The 14339-nt window shown below is 38.5% G+C and overlaps 1 protein-coding gene across 50 annotated transcripts in view; it reads left to right on the top strand.

The window, feature by feature from the left end:
• The window catches only part of HMBOX1 (homeobox containing 1), a 188455-nt gene that overhangs the window by 32840 nt on the left and 141276 nt on the right, over window positions 1-14339 (top strand). For 13 of the 50 annotated variants that reach the window (XM_081496580.1, XM_081496431.1, XM_081496705.1 and 10 more), the window contains exon 2: window positions 9390-9594. The exons of the other annotated variants lie outside the window; for them this stretch is intronic. The gene's annotated coding sequence lies outside the window, so the exon portion shown is untranslated. The remainder of the gene's footprint in view (window positions 1-9389; window positions 9595-14339) is intronic. 50 annotated transcript variants of the gene reach the window in all.

Genomic DNA, 14339 nt, shown 5'->3' with positions numbered 1-14339 from the left:
CTTCCTATGTTTCATTATTGGCAAGCTATTATTATCTGCTTTCAGCTATGTGGTGGTGATAGGGAAATGTTTTGAAAGTACATGGAGTTCTATAGGTGAAAATTAAATGCGTTTCTGAATAAAGTTCTATAGGTTAAGTACCTTGCTGCTGCTAAGTCGCTTCAGTCGTGTCCAACTCTGTGCGACCCCATGTACTGCAGCCCACCAGGCTCCCCCGTCCTTGGGATTCTCCAGGCAAGAACACTGGAGTGGGTTGCCATTTCCTTCTCCAATGCATGAAAGTTAAAGTGAAGTCGCTCAGTTGTGTCTGACACTAAGCACCTTGACTTGGTCAGAAATACTGACTCAGCCTTGAGAGTTTGACTCAAAGCACTTAGAACCCTAACAATCTTTTGTGAGAAATCTCTTACTTTACAGACATTCTACCTATAGGGTTTCTTCCTTATTGTGTTGCTTTTTTTTCTTGCTTTTTAAATAAGAGGCATCCTTTATTTCACAGAAATGTTTTTATTTGATCCTTATGAAGTCAGTTTTTCTATATTTTTAAAATAAATGTAATTTAAAAATAAACTATATATAGCTAAAAATTTTCTCTCAACTGTTGCTTTTGGTGACCTTGAATCTACTACTTTTAGATACTTAGGGAAAGTGAAAGATTGGAAGCAGTTAAAATTTATTGTGCAGATGGTAAAAATGTAAATAAACCATAATTATTTCATTAGTTTTAGTTTTTGATGCTGGTTTATTTGATTGTAATAAAATGTATCTCTCTTCTTTTTGCATTCTAAAAAATTTGGGAAAACATTTAAATATAAGCACATAAACAGGAGAGGGTTCAACATGGTTACATAGGAAGATACCAAACTAACCTCCTCCCACTGACATAGCAAATCTACAACTACATACGGAATAATCCCCTTGGAAAGAGACCTGAAAACTAGATGCACAGAGTCTCCAAAACAAAGGATCAAGTGACAGCATCAAGATGGGTAGGAGTAACAGACATACTGTTATGCCAAGGGAAAAAAACACCACATCCCAGATGGCAATTCTGGAAGAATTGCAAAGGTACAGTTATATTCCCTAGGAGTGAGGGATTTGAGATCCACTTCAGGCTCCTCAACTCTTTAGATACTAAACAGGAGACACAAGCCCTCAAAACACCTGGCTTTGAACAATAGGGAATACATCCAGAAAAACTGTAGAATTACAGGGAACAGAAAACCCATTCTTAAAGGGCTCACATGTGGACTCACTTGATCCCAACTCCAGCACAGAAGCACCAGGTTGAAATGTGCATTGACCATAGGGGAAGGGAACACATTTAGTAATCTTGAAGCATGTGACAGAGGCAGGAAAGATCTGGGACACTCCCCAAGGACTGAGACACTGATGGAAACCATTTTTTGTGTTCTCAGGCTATTTTGCTAATACTAGAACTGGCAGGTGCCATTTTGGAAATCTTCATCTAACTTGTTAGCACCAGTGGGCATATGTCTTTGAGAGCTCCACCCATCCTACACTTCAGTTGGGCCTCAAAGTCTGCTGGACAAGAACCCCAGCCACCAGCACCGGCAGGCACTGCTGCCAGATCCCACAGCCATTCCAGAGGCTAGCTTCACCCACAGTGTGCTGCAGCAGCCACTGTGGGCCTGTGACAAGAGGGTGCATACAGTCCACGTAGGAGACAGCCTACAACAAGAGGGTGCGTATCTCCACGTAAGAGATAGCCGCTGAACACTTGGCTCTGTGGCAGGCAGGAGTGCCCTTCTGATCCTCATGGGACATCTATATAAAGCCAGTCCTTCGATGCTAGCTGATGGAGCGGATTTACCAAATATGTGAAAGCAAACACAAAGAATTAGTTATAGTGAAGAGACAGAAGAATATATTCTAATGGAAAGAACAAGACAAAACCTCAGAAAATGAACTAAATGAAACAGAGACAGCCAATCTACTTGATTACAAAGTTAAAAGTAATGGTCATAAAAATGCTCACTGAACTTCAGAAAAGAATGGATCAACAGAGTGAGAACTTTAACAAAGAGATAGAAAATGTAAGAAAATACCAAGCAGAAATTACAAATGAACCGGAAAATACACTAAAGGGGTTTAATAAAAGGTTGGATAAGGTAGAAAAGCAGATCATGAGCTGGAAGACAGAAGCAAAGGAAATCAGAGTAGCAAAATGAAAAAAGAATTTTAAAAAGTGAAGATACTTTAAGGCACTTTTGGGACAACATCAAGTAAAATAACATTTGCAATGTAGCGGTCCCAGCAGGAGAAAAGAGAGAGAAAAAAACATTATTTAATACAGGAAATATTTCCTGACATATTTGTGGAAATAATGGATGAAAACTTCTTTAGTCTGAGGAAGGAAACAGTCATCCAGGTCCAGGAAGAACAGAACAATTTTGAATAATATGAACCCAAAGAGGCACCAAGCACATTATATAACTAAAATGGTACATGTTAAGGATATGTGAAAATCATAAAAACAGCAAGAGAAAAACAACTTATGTACAAGGTTAACATAAGGATATAAGCTGCTTTTTCAGTAAAAACCTTGTGGGCCAGAGGAAGTGGATGACATATTCAAAGTGCCAAAAGGAAAAAAACTTTCATACAAGAATTCTCTACCCAGCAAGATAATCATTCAGAATTGTAGGAGAGATTGAGTTTCCTGGATAAGCAAAAACTGAAGGAGTTCATCACCCCTAAACCAGCCTTATAAGATATTTTAAAGGGACATCTTTAAGCTGAAAAGAAATTGTGCTAATTAATAATAAGAAAATATGTGAGAGTAAGAGTCTCCCTGTAAAAGCAAGCATATAACAAATGTTGTGGATCAATCCTATATAAAGTAAGCATGAATGTTAACAGAAAGTAAAATTAACTAAAACTGCAATAATTAGTTAAGGGAGACATTTGCCATTTACTAAAATAGGACTGTTGTTTTTATTTGGCTTATTTAGGGAAATTGGGGAGGGGAAAACTATTTATGTATTCCCTTTGGACCTGTTTGAAATTCCATGAACTGTTGGATATTTAGGTCTTGACCTCAAAGGAGAAATCTGAGATGGGGAAATAAATGTGTGAGGTTTACTCTACCTATTTTACAGTGAAACAGTCCCGTCCTCTGCCCACCATACTCTTGATTCTTTCTGTGCTCCCTCCCCCACCCACAGCTCTTATTTCTAACATGCTGTCGTTTGTCATGTTATGTGACATATACCTGTGTTACATATTTTCTGTGTTTGTTGTATATTGTGTATATCCTCCTCCAAATCCCAACTTATAAGCTTCAGAAAGGCAAGAATTTTTGTCCATTGTATCTCCCATGTGAAAATCAGTGCCTGGCAGTTAGTAGGCCTTCAGTAAATATTTGTTGAATGTTCATGAATGAATGAAGAAAAATATCGCACTGTTTTTAAGAGAGAAGATGAAAGAGGATGGATGCAACTGTAGCATGTTTTTGCTTTACATTTTGGAAAGATGTCAGAGTTCTTGCATGATGATTATTTTCTCTAAAGTTTTATAAAAGGTTATCTCACAGCGAGAGAAAGGAATGTCTGTCCGAAGATCAAGGAGAAGGGAGATTTGCAGTAGCCATGGTGGAGTGTGGGAGAATGGATTAACCAGAGAATGTGGGATTGTTCCCTTGTGTGGAGGGCTCCTTTGAGATCAACAATGGTGAGTTTATCATGGAATCAACTTGCCCTTTGAAGATCTTTCTTTAGTAGTTGCTGGGCTGCTCAGGTGTAGTCATGCATGGATAAGATGGATAAAATAGGGTATCTGAGTTACGAATTTTGGTGGCAGAGTATTTTAAATGATCAAAGTCCAGGATTTCACATTGACAGTAGATGGATAAAAGTTTGAAGATGAACTTTCCTGTTTATTGTTGAAGACAATGTCAGAGGCACATTGGAATGATTTGGAAGGTGGAGTGAACTTGCAGGAAAGTACAGGGCATCCTGAGGATGGACCTTTGACAACATGGTGAAAGGCATTGTGGAGTTTGTTTCAGCTTCTTTTTTTTAAATTGAAGTGAAATTCACATATATGAATGATTTAAAGTGTAAACTTAGTGTCATTTAGTGTGTTCGTGGTGTTGTACATCCCATTATCCCCGAAAGATATCCCTTAGTTGTTGTGTGTGTGTGAACATGTTGAGTCATGTCCAACTCTTTCTGACCCCATGGACCGTAGCCCACCAGGCTTCTCTGTCCATGGGATTTTCCATGGATCACTTGGCTAGTTGATGGGTGACGTGGAGCACCCTCGTTGGAATGTGTAATAGAGGCTCTAGGGACTGGATGTGCTGCTGTTGCTTCATATTATACCTCAGAAACCATGTATTAATGTAAACCAGACTCTCTATTACTAAAAATAGCTCCTCTCCATCTGAACTTAGGTGTTTCTCTCAATTTATACCATCATTCTCCCAGCAACTGAGGACTAAGCCCTGGTAGCCTTTTTACCTTTTTCAGCAGTCATCACCATACTCATAAATTGCTTCCATCCTTTCCATTCCCACTGCTGTCACTTTAAGCTGGATCCTTATATGCCTGAACTTTCATAACAAGTCTGCCTCCAGTTTCTTTATCCTCTAATAGATGGAATAGTCCATCTTAGATACTGCTGCTAGATATTTATAACCTGGTACTCAGGGCCTTCTACAGTCTTACCCTTTCTTGTATGGTTGTTTTGGTGATCAAATGAGATAAGTGAAATATTGCCCAGATTCCCTGGTGGCTCAGATGGTAAAGAATCTGCCTGTAATGCGGAAGACCTGGATTCAGTCCCTGGGTGGGGAAGATCCCCCCAGGGAAGGGAATGGCAACCCACTCCAGTATTCTTGCCTGGAGAATCCCGTGGACAGAGGAGCCTGGCAGCTTACAGTCCATGTGGTTGCAAAGAATTGGACACAACTAAGCAACTAACCCTTATGGCAGAAAGTGAAGAAGAACTAAAGAGCCTCTTGAAGAAAGTGAAAGAGGAGAGTGAAAAAGTTGGCTTAAAACTCAACATTCAGAAAACTAAGATCATGGCATCTGGTCCCATCACTTCATGGCAAATAAATGGAGAAACAGTGGCAGACTTTATTTTTTGGGGCTCCAAAATCACTGCAGATGGTGACTGCAGCCAGGAAATTAAAAGACGCTTACTCCTTGGAAGGAAGGTTACGACCAACCTAGACATCATATTAAAAAGCAGAGACATTACTTTGTCAACAAAGGTCCGTCTAGTCAAGGCTGTGGTTTTTCCAGTAGTCATGTATCGATGTGAGAGTTGGACTATAAAGAAAGCAGAGCGCCAAAGAATTGATGCTTTTGAACTGTGGTGTTGGAGAAGACTCTTGAGAGTCCCTTAGACTGCAAGGAGATCCAACCAGTCCATCCTAAAGGAGATCAGTCCTGGGTGTTCATTGGAGGGACTGATGTTAAAGCTGAAACTCCAATACTTTGACCACCTGATGCAAAGAGCTGACTGAATTGAGAAGACCCTGATGCTGGGAAAGATTGAGGGCAGGAGGAGAAGGGGACGACAGAGGATGAGATGGTTGGATAGCATCGCCGACTCAATGGACATGAGTTTGGGTAGATGTCAGGAGTTGATGATGGACAGGGAGGCCTGGCGTGCTGAGGTTCATGGGGTCGCAAAGAGTCGGACACGACTGAGCGACTGAACTGAAGTGACTAACACTTTCAAGTATTACTGTAGTTATTGGACTTCATCTTTGCCCTCACCATTACCTTTATCACCCTCCTGTTGGAGTCAAACTGGTCTAGTCAATATCTGTGAGCATACTTAGTGGTTTTTTTCCTCCCTTGGCATCTTTGTTACAGCAATTCCACTTCCCTAGAATGCTCTTCTCCCTTTCTTTCCACTTTTGTATGTAATTCCCACATCCTTTATGAAGTCTTTATTTGTGTTTCAGTAATCAGTCATTTGAAATTAGTTGGAACATAGATTGTTGTACCACTCATTTGGCATTAGGCTATTTTGCCTTAAATTATTGTTTTTAACTGTACTTTAACTATTAATATCTGGAAAAAGATAGTTGTAAAGGTTTTGAGGGTAGAAAACATGTTACCTAGCACCTAGTTGAGTATTCTGAATATAAATTACTGACAAATAATATTACACAGTGTTGAGAGAGTCGCCAGAAATCCTTTTAGGAAATACTTGACTGCTCTTTCTCCCAACCCCCTTTTTTATTTTTGTTAACACATTGCTTTTCAGAATGATACGTTCACTAAAAGTGATTTTTTTTCCCATTAAACTTGATGTTAGTCTAATCTTAATTCAGACAGGGAGATTTAAAGCTAGTTAGATCATTTTTCCATATTTAGTAATTCCAGATGATTAAAAATTAGCAACTGTAGAAAGTTTTATAGTGATTATTGAAAAATCTCTGTCCCTCACCAAGTTCCTTTGCAGATTCCTCCTCATGTAACACTGTTTTTAGATAGTTGTATATTCTTACAATTTTTCTGTGCAAATACATAATTTTATTTTCAATTCCTTTTTCTACAAATGTAGCATCTATGCTTTTCTTCATCTTATTTGGCAATCATATAATGGAAATTCTTTCATATCAATACATAGAGAACTTCCTCATGCTTTCTTAACATTTGTGAAGTATTGCTTGCATGGATTATTACACTTTATATTGCTCATTACGTTCAAGTTTGGTTAGGATGAAGATAGCACCACATTCTTCTATTGTTCTACTTTTAATTATTAAAGGTGGGGCAGTGGTAAAAAATTTGCCTGTCAGTGTAGGAAGTGCAAGAGACACGGGTTTGATCCTGGATTGGGGAGATCCCTTGGCATAGGAAATGGCTACCTTCTCCAATATTCTTGACAGATGAGCCTGGTGGGCTACAGTCCATGGGGTTGCAAAAACACACACACAATGAAGATAGCACCACATTCTTCTGTTGTTATGCTTTTAATTGCTGCTTTAAAAAACATTACCAAGAGGATACCAGTAAAGGAAATAATAATGACTATCAAATTTGTGTGTGTTTTTAAGCACTTGACATAGCAGATTTAAATGAAATTCAAGAAAAATCATGTGTGTTGAATGTCTGCCAAATACTATAGAAATGTTTTTATTCTCAGAAGTTATAACAACTTTTTAGAAATAAAAAACTTTGAATCTGGCATTTGTGCCTAAAATACGGATTTCTCTTTTCCCTAGTGAAAAATAACATACGAGTTTTGCCAGTCATATTAAATGGAGACTGTTTCATGAATTGCTTCAGGAAATTGGTTTGAGTTCAGTCATGAGAAACTGCAATACAAAAAGTGTAGTGAATCCCCAACTGGATCCCAAGAAATTAAAAGCTCCCTAGAAGCAGGATTGTTCTGAATGTCAGGGTCATTCACAGAAAGGAAGATGTGGAAAAGCCAAAAGTTTTTAGTTGTGTGTTAACGGGGAAGGCAATGGCAACCCACTCCAGTACTCTTGCCTGGAAAATCCTATGGACAGAGGAGCCTGGTAGGCTGCAGTCCATGGGGTCGTGAAGAGTTGGACACGACTGAGCGACTTCACTTCACTTAACTCGAGTTTAAGGTAGCTTTCTGTGACTGGTGTGCAAACCAAGGCTCTTCAGACTTCCAGAAAGAGGGAAAAATCAGAGGCAGAAATGGAAGTACGTAACCAGGAGGGAGAACTAAAATGGTATGCACTGAGGTGACAAAAAAGATGTTTTGTAGATAAGCATAAAGCAGCAAACTGAGGAAAAATTCAGATAAACCAGGAATCTTTGGGAAAGGAAACTGAGACAGAGAACTCCCAAGGGGTGTCCAGGAGTTATTAGGGATTCTGCCTATTTTTGGAGATATGCTGAATAGCACGTACCTAAAAATTCAAGTATTACACCTGAATGAAAGCAGATTGATGTAATTTAGAAAGATCTTTAGTAATCAGTACTGCTACTATGAAATATTTTTGCTCTAAAGTTAATTCTCAAGTAAACAGTATTTTACTTGACCTTGTAGACCTGGCATTTTAGGAGAACTGTTTGCCAGAGAATGAGATGATTTTGGCTTCCCAGGTGGCATTAGTGGTAAAGAACCTGCCTGCCAGTGCAGGAGACATAAGAGATGCAGGTTCGATCTTTAATACTGTGTTTTCTTACTGACAGTTGAATCCTGGGTAATTATGTTTGGCTTAGTACTCATAGTGTCTCTTTTTCCTTTTTCCACTCAAGTAATTTCACATATTTGCATATAAGTATCACATTTTTATGTCCAAAGAAGTATGTTCCATCTACTGAATGCCTGTGAATGTGGATTTCATTCTGTGTCCATCTGTTAACCTGTTTACCAAAAACTGTATAATTATGTGAAGTTCTATGCATGTATTTATTTTGTCATTAAATAACATTTATTTCTACTTTGTGATTAGTACTGTAATTAAGATAGAGCAAAACGAGAAAAGGTTGCTGTGCCGCCCTGTGATCTTAAATAAAGAGCTCCCAGGTCCAGGCAGTCACATTTGAGACAACCTTAAATATTTTAAAAAGTTACTTCAGGTTGTAGCCTAAATTTTCCCCACACCTAGAAATATTATCATATGCAATATACCTTTACAAACTCACACAGTAAAACTCTTCAGATGTGCCATCTTTAAAGCAGTGCTGTTCATTGATTGTCTGCCTCTACATGGTTGCATCATTGAGTATATCCTCGTGAAGACAGAACATCTCTCATTAGAGTCGCTCTGCCCTCCTCTTCCCGTAATGCCGTAAAGATGTTCCTGGTGTTCATGTGGAAATCCTTACTGAGGGACCAAAATGACTTAGGCTCCTTGACCCAGTAGCATTGTGAAGTGCCCTCTGATTATGCCAGACTCACCTACTATCTTAATAAACAAAAGTATGCTCTGCTTTGAGATCCAATGACTGGTTATTTAGACTGGTTATTAAATGAGGAATGTACCAGGAAATTTTTTGTTTCATAAAGAAATAGCTAAGGTGACTGATGTTATCTAATGAAGGTATGTCCTTCTTACAAAAAAATATGTTCCTCTATAGTTATCATCTCTCTGATTGTTGTGATCTGTGTCTTTTCACTATTTTCAATTGAAAGATGGGATATTGTAAGAGACAGTCAGAATTCAGTGATTTTTTAAAAAATGAGCTTATTGTCAGTGTTATTTTTATGTGAAATAAGTGCATACATCATTGGAAAGATCATTCAGAATTACAAAATAAATGTCCGTGCATAGACGAATTTAAGAATAGTGTATAGTATTATAGCAGTGGTCTGTAAGTGTAAACAAATAGCTCTTTTACTCTGAAAGTTTAACTCTTTGACCTATAGTTAATCTTGTTTTTATCTTTTATTACTCATTTTAACTTGTTCAACAGTCCGAAGCACTTGGGATTCACATTGCCAATCAGAGTTGAAAGAGAACTCTGAAATGTAGCAGCTGTCAGTCAAGAACCAAACCAGAAAGCCACAGGAGCTCTCTGACTCTTCTACATCGTGATGTTTATTAATCACCCAGCAGTAATTAGCGCACCCACTTTTATTTGACCTCCATTTGCAAATGCCTCCTTTATGTCAAGACAGGTTAGTACTTTAAAATGCTAAAATGCTTCAGTGACTGTTTTACCTAACGTGGGAAAATTGTTGTTTCATTCAAATGCTCTAGAAAAAAAGACACTACATGCAATTTTGTAGTCTTCTTTTCTTTTATTATTATATCCTGGATATTTTCCATGGTATTAGATGTTGATTTCTAAATTTTTCCTTAGGTATATATATTAATGAACTCTGTGTGTCATAATATCTTTAATAATAATTGCACTCATCTCACACACTAGTAATGCTTAAAATTCTCCAAGCCAGGCTTCAGGAATATGTGAACTATGAACTTCCAGATGTTTAAGCCGGTTTTAGAAAAGGCAGAGGAACCAGAGATCAAATTGCCAACATCCGATGGATCATTGGAAAAGCAAGAGAATACCAGAAAAACATCTATTTCTGCTTTATTGACTATACCAAAGCCTTTGACTGTGTGGATCACAATAAACTGTGGAAAATTCTGAAAGAGATGGGAATACCAGACCACCTGACCTGCCTCTTGAGAAACCTGTATGCAGGTCAGGAAGCAACAGTTAGAACTGGACATGGAACAACAGACTGGTTCCAAATAGGAAAAGGAGTACGTCAAGGCTGTGTATTGTCACCCTGCTTATTTAACTTATATGCAGAGTACATCATGAGAAACGCTGGGGTGGAGGAAGTACAAGCTGGAATCAAGATTGCTGGGAGAAATATCAATAACCTCAGATATGCAGATGACACCACCCTTATGGCAGAAAGTGAAGAAGAACTAAAGAGCCTCTTGATGAAAGTGAAAGAGGAGAGTGAAAAAGTTGGCTTAAAACTCAACATTCAGAAAACTAAGATCATGGCATCTGGTCCCATCACTTCATGGCAGATAGATGGGGAAACAGTGGCTGACTGTATTTTTCTGGGCTCCAAAATCACTGCAGATGGTGACTGCAGCCATGAAATTAAAAGACGCTTACTCCTTGGAAGGAAAGTTATGACCAACCTAGATAGCATATTAAAAAACAGAGACATTACTTTGCCAACAAAGGTCTGTCTAGTCAAGGCTGTGGTTTTTCCAGTAGTCATGTATGGATGTGAGAGTTGAACTATAAAGAAAGCTGAGCGCCGAAGAATTGATGCTTTTGAACGGTGATGTTGGAGAAGACTCTTGAGAGTCCCTTGGACTGCAAGGAGATCCAACCAGTCCATCCTAAAGGAGATCAGTCCTGGGTGTTCATTGGAAGGACTGATGTTGAAGCTGAAACTCCAATACTTTGGCCACCTGATGCGAAGAGCTGACTCATTTGAGAAGACCCTGATGCTGGGAAAGATTGAGGGCAGGACAAGGGGACGACAGAGAATGAGATGGCTGGATGGCATCACCGACTCAATGGACATGGGTTTGGGTGGACTCAGGGAGTTGGTGATGGACAGGAAAGCCTGGCATGCTGAGGTTCATGGGGTCAAAAAGAGACACGATTGAGTGACTGAACTGAACTGATTGCTGACATGTGGGTTTCCAGTATTTCATTATTTTAAGCATTCTTGTGACTTCATATTTGCACATATCTGAGTGATATATTCCAAATTTGAAGTCTTTATATAAATATATAATCTCATTTTATTATTTTCTCTACTGGTACCTTCACAGATACGTAAGTAAATCTGCTTTGGTAGATTCCTCTAGATTTCAGTAAAAATGACTTATCTTATTTCAGAAGGATAATTTAAATTTCCAGACAATTATATAAGCCATACATGTGATGTCATCAAGGACCTGAATACTAAGGAAAAGCTTTTAGAAATACTAGTATTTGCAGTTGGACCTTTGTGTAAGTACTCTTGGTTGCCTAGTCTGTGGGTCTCTTTTTCCTTCCTTGCACTACACTGATTTTGTTCTTGTATAGGTCAGTGTACCTACACATGACATTATCTATAGCTTAAAAACAATAAGGCATTGTTTCTCATTGGGGATGGCAGAGTGGGGAAAAGGAAGAGGGCTCTTTGCCAAAGATTATTGGTCTTCTCAGTTAACTTATTCCAAAGCTGTCTTGACTTCCAGCCTCCTTGTTATATGAAATAGTAAATGTTCTTGTAGTTTAAGGCGCTTTGAGTGGTGCTATTATTGCTCTAGAAAGTATGTTAGTGAAACTTTGAGAAGTAGAAGTGATTTGGAAAAGATGAAAAATCCTGCATGTAACATTTTCAGCAGGGGAAATCCCATAAGCCAAAGTGTTCAAGGAACCATCAGATTGATGGCCATATGCAAGTTTCTTGTGCCTTACACCAAAAAAGGGAGAGTTACCACATCAAACTCTGTTTTCCATAAGTGATATATGAGTCCTAAGGATTCCTCTAGGACTTGCAGGAACATCTGCAGACTTTCTTACCTCATTTTCTCCAGCAAGCTTGAAACTTGTCTTTTAGGTCTAAGTTGTATTTACAGTTCTCCTTTGAAGAAAGTTATAGTCAAAGCTCTCTAGGAGCTAATTGGAAAACACTAGTTTAGTATCATGTGTTCACAGACAGCCCTGGTCTGTCGCAGAAAATGTGGGAGTTATGCTAGCATGGAACCCATGTACTTAATGGTGACAATTTATTAAATAATACTTTTCTTGTGTCTTTCAAAAATACTTAATTCTTCACTAATGGAGAGCTTTGTCTTCTCATCCTTTCCCAAATTAATAACTTATCTTTACATAATTCGTTAAGAAAAATACTTAAGCACCTCCTTTGTGCCAGACTCTGTTTAAGGTCCTGGGAATATAATGGTGAACTAGCCTGAAACTATCTTTATTTAGATAGGGCTGGGAGTTCAGATATATAGACAAGTAAATTATTTTAGATGGTGGTAAGTTCTAGAAGAGTATACATCAAGGTTATGATACAGTATTTTTAATTATGTGGTCATGAAAGGTCACTCTGAGGTGACATTTGGATTAGCACCTCAGTAGGAAACCAGGCATGAAAAGAATATTTTAGATGAATGCAGTTAAACTCTTAAAACAGGAGTGAGCTTGGGGTTTGTTTGTTCATTTAGTCGCTAAAACGTCTGACTCTTTGTGATCCCATGGACTGTAGCCTGCCAGACTGCTCTATCCATGGTATTTCCCAGGCAGGAATACTGGAGTGGATTGTCATTTCCTCCTCCAGGGGATCTTCCCAACCCAGGGATCAGACCCAGGGATTGAACCCATGTCTCCTGCATTGGCAGGCAGATTCTTTACCACTGAGCCATCAGGGAAGTCAAGCTTGGGGGATTCAAGAATAGAAAGAAAGCAATGGTGCCTAGGGTTTAGGGAGTGAGGGCAGAGGCTGAATCTTTTATGGCAGTGTATGTAGATCATGATAAGGAATGTAAATTTTACTCCATACACACTGAGAAGCTACTGTAGCATTTTAAGTAGGGGCATGGCATGATTTGAATTGTAGTTTTAAAAGATCATTTTGGCTGTCATTGAGAACGGTTTGTAAGTTCTGCTTTATAAAGAGAACAGATACTAGCAGACACTAAGAGCCAATGTAAAGCCAATGTATAAATTATGGGAAGCCCTTATTTAAGTTCTTCTACCTCATGCCCCTCCTTTTTAAAATTTTTATTTTATAGTTTTTGTGGTTTTTAAGAGAGTAGGTTTAGCAGTCTTTTAATTGACTTTAATGTTCCTTGTGTTTTTTCCCTTATCAACTTCTTAGAGGAAAATCTTTTAATCTATTTTTCTGTCAGTACTCAGTAGTTTCAGTTAATTACATGCTAACTGGCCAGTTCAAAACTTGGTGAATTGAAACAATGGGGATTTATTTCTCATGATTCTGAAGGTTGGCTGGGCTGCTTCTCTGTTGGTTTTGCCTAGGTTTACTCATGTGGCTTCATTTAGGTGGTTTGACTAGACGGAAGGTCCAAGATAGCCTTACCTATGTGTCTGGCTGTTGGTTGGTGTGCCTTGGTTCTCCTCTGTGTGTCCTCTCAACTTCCAGTAAACTAGACCATCTTCTTTACATGATAATTTCATGGTATATCTGCAAGAAGGAGAAAAGCAGAAGTTCTCAGAGGCTTAAGGTTTAGGTTGGGAGGTTGTATGACCTCCCTTCCATCACTTTCTGTTGGTGGAAGAAGTGCAGTCAGATTTCAGTCCTCTCTCTCTTGATGGGAAGAGAGGCAAAGCCACATTGCAAAGGAGCAATTATTATGACCATCTACGAAAGTAGTCTGCCACAGTTCACTCTCTAACCACTAAAATTTGTATTCCTGCCAAATGCAGATATACTCATCCTCTCCCCTAATTCCCAAAATCTAATTGCAGCCTTACTCTCCAAGTCTGAGATCTCTTGATCTACATTGGGTCCAGATACAAATATGGCCCCTCAAGTTCATTTCCTCTGAACTTTTGCTTCAGTGACCTGTGAACTAAAACAAAGACCAAATCAGTGATCTTAGGTTTCTAGCGTAAGAAATTGGACAAACGTGAACAAATTAAACCCCAAGTAAGCAAAAGGTAAGACATAATCAAGAATGATAATCAATAAAATAGAAAATAAGCAGGGAAGTCAGTGAAACCAATAACCGGTTCTTTGAAAAGCTTCTTAAAATTGACAGACCACTACCTGCATTAGTCAAGAAAAAAGGAAAAGACACAAACTACCAATATGTGAAATAAAAAAGAGGATATCACTACAGATCGTCCAAACATTAAAAGAATAGTAAGAAAATATTGTGAACAAATTTGATTATTATTTATTTTTTAATTTATTTTTAATTG

The sequence above is a fragment of the Giraffa tippelskirchi genome, chromosome 1, assembly GCF_054371585.1.
Source record: "Giraffa tippelskirchi isolate mGirTip1 chromosome 1, T2T-mGirTip1v1.2.pri, whole genome shotgun sequence".
In the NCBI taxonomy this organism is placed as follows: domain Eukaryota; kingdom Metazoa; phylum Chordata; class Mammalia; order Artiodactyla; family Giraffidae; genus Giraffa; species Giraffa tippelskirchi.
This window is presented reverse-complemented; position numbering and strand designations above follow the sequence as displayed.